Below are 3,296 nucleotides of genomic sequence, written 5' to 3' on the forward strand. Positions count from 1 at the left end.
TGGACAGAAGCCACGTAGGATCCTGACACCCCGGCCCACTAAATCCCCCCTATCGGTCCCATTTTCTTCCAATCCGCCCCTTCTCCCCCCTGACTTTGCATCCGCCTCCTCCTCCTCTGGCACCGTCGATGTACCTCTCCAGCCGGTACACAATCGTTGGCGGACCTCCACAACCAGCACCAACGCGCCCACTCGCCTTTTATGACAGTGGCGTTCACCCCGGAACCGTCTGTAGGCAGGTACACTCCACCCTGCCGATGTCGTCCATGGCAGTCACCAAGCCCGGTAGGTGTTCTGTCAAATACCATTGAGCTTATTTTCGAACGCCATGTTGTTTCTTAGAGTAGATAGCGGAGTACTTGACCATGGATGATAAGTTGTTGTGGCGATGTGTGGTTGGTCGATTTCGTAGGCAAGAGCAGATGGGGGCCCTTCTAGCAGCGCGTGCATGATTTGTTTCACGCGTGAAAACACATTGCGCCCTATGACATGCACATCATCCATGATTGCAAGGTGAGGTCATTATCATATCGTTGCCACGCCATCCAGACCAACGTCACCAAATTTTGTGGCGCGGTTGATATGCTGGAGGCAAGGTGGTCATTGCGCGTGGCAGCCGAGGAGATTGTAATTTTGGTTCTTCTTGCTCGACTTGTCGATTGAATCATTCATTCACTCAATGTTGCTCTACGCATCGTGTAGCTCGTACGCGTTGTCATGATATACCATAGGATAGAGGGACGGCAATTTAGGTACATACACTCGTGGATAAAGTTGAAGGGGCAGTATGTGTGAGACGACATGATCCGTTCATGAAAAAAATCTTGAATATCCAGTTAATCTCGCCGAATTTGAACTATTGTTATGCTAGACTTATTTGCATGGTATGTACGAATGATTTGTGCTATTTTCTATCCAAATTTGATGTTTACATGAATTTCGTCTGGTTAGCTGAAACCCGACTTGAAATGTATGCGGACAACGTTGGGTGACCGCCTCTCACATCCGCGTCCGTGGACTGGTCTCCTGTCTTTATAGGTCAACGTTGAAGAAGTCAATAACAAGCTTTTTCAAAAGGAGCGTTCACAAACGTCAACATTTAAAGAAGACCGGAGCTGCGAGCTTCAAATTTGACGAAGCCGCTTCTCACAAGTCACAACGCGGACCCTCAACATATATTAACTATGGCCATTTTTAACGCGGACTCTTAAATCGTCCGCATATGTTTAAATCGTGCGGTTCCAACGTGTTCTGCAACTCAATGTGGGCCTATATCCGTCTGCAGGCCGGTCCAGACGTCTTTTTCCCGCAAATTAGAAGCAAGCAGGGGAGAAGGGGTGCGGGAGTTCAGACCAGTGCCACGCACACGTCCGACAACCCTGGCCTAACCATAAACCCTTTCCCTCTCTTGCGCCCTTTCCAATCTTGATCGGTGCTTTACGGAAGCGGAGGCTACTCTTCCCCTTCCACTAAATAAGCATATTTTCCGGGGCTCACGGCGGTCCGGTGAGCTTGCTGCCGGACATGGGAAAGACATGTCGTGGGAATGGAGCTCCGCTGCGGCTGGCGATATACTAGGTTAAAATAGTAGCATAGTCCGGCATAGTTAGTTGAAATATGTCTGAAAAATGTAAATGCTTTTGTCCGGTTTATATGTAAAACAACCGATTTGTATGTAATCTGTCTGGTTTGCTGAAACGTGGTTTGGATTGTATGAGGCTACAGTTAGATGGACGGCTCCCGCATCAGTGTCCGCGGACTGGTCGCCCTGTCCGCGGACAGATGCAGATAAATGGAATACCTTAATTTGGTAATAAATCAAGGAAAGTGGTTTATATATTTTGTGCTTGCAAGAGTCAACGAGATTTTGTTTATTTGGCGTATTGTCCCAAGAAGATTTAGCAAATGTGAGCATTTTTCCTTCGGTCGGTGCTTCTGGCGGGGTTCTTGTGGTCTAGAATGATGGCTCTTCATAATAATTTAAAGTAATATATATGTGTCTTGTCACCCTTACGGGAAAGCAAAATTCATTAATTGGTTTTCAAACATCCAAATTCCCGATGACATTGACTAGATTTTCATGGGTGAATTCAATTTTACTGGGGATACTTTTGACAGAAACATGTGAGGTAGAGATATTTATGGCATGTTGCTCTTTAAGGAGGCCATCAATAATTTAGGGCTAGTTGGCCTTCTTCTTAAAGGCGGGAATTTTACTTGAAGCAACATGCAAGAGAGGCCTCTTCTTGAGTAACTAGATTTGTTTTCACCTCTGCTTCATGGATGACTTATTTTCCTACTTCAATGCAATTCCTCTCACCAAATCCATTTCTAATCATTTGGCTTGTGTGATTCGAATTGGTACTGGCATTCCTAAAGCTAGAGTCTTCATATTTGGGAGTTTCTCGTTGCAACACGCCTCCCTTGAATGAGGTGCTTCAAAATGGTTGAGCTATCCCTATGGGTTCCGAGGATTTTGCTAAACCTCTTATTGCTAGATTTAAAATGTGAGTATGGTTTTACAATTTTGGTCCAAGTCCCTTTCAAGTCTAAAAGGACTTATTCAAATGTGAATGGCAGTATCTTTCTATTGGACCTCTTCAAAGAATTCTGATTTCTTTCCTTGACAGAATGAAATGCTATTTTTTTCTCAAGGAACAACTTTTACAGGTTTTGTAAAGCCGAAAAACCTACTGGAGACAGAGATGGAGTATTAAGTGGGTATAGTTGGGTGATGAAAACACTTTCTTGCAAAAATGCTTCCATTACCTACAGACACAATTACATTGCCATGCTCCAAAACAAGGATCGGGTGGAAGTCTCTGAGCTTGATGGAAAGGCTTCTTTTTTTAGGATGCTTTCAAGGAACAATTGATTCAAGACATCTACGATGGTAATATGTTCATTTTTATCCCTCTCATTCCCAAGTGGTTGCACATTATCCTTAATGATTATACACACATTTCGTTTCTTAATAGCACACTCAAGAGTTACTTATCTTCTGGGAACAGATCGTGAAAGGTCATTCTTTAGCTTGTGCGCTCAAACTAGCGAGGTTTCCTTACGGAGAGATCTATTCAAGATTATATTGCTTAGAACTATGAATATTTGCATCGGTGCCACAAGTCAAGAGAGGAAATTCTTGTGCTAAAATTTACTTCAGAAGGGATTTTATATGGCCAAGCACAATGTCATACTTTAGATCCTCAAGGCCAAAAACTTTGGTCAAAGGAGGATTGGATTGATCCAATTAATAGCAATGGTCCTTCATCATTCTTCTAAATTGTGTGCCATGC

This window comes from Triticum dicoccoides, chromosome 1A (genome assembly GCF_002162155.2).
Source record: "Triticum dicoccoides isolate Atlit2015 ecotype Zavitan chromosome 1A, WEW_v2.0, whole genome shotgun sequence".
NCBI lineage: Eukaryota > Viridiplantae > Streptophyta > Magnoliopsida > Poales > Poaceae > Triticum > Triticum dicoccoides.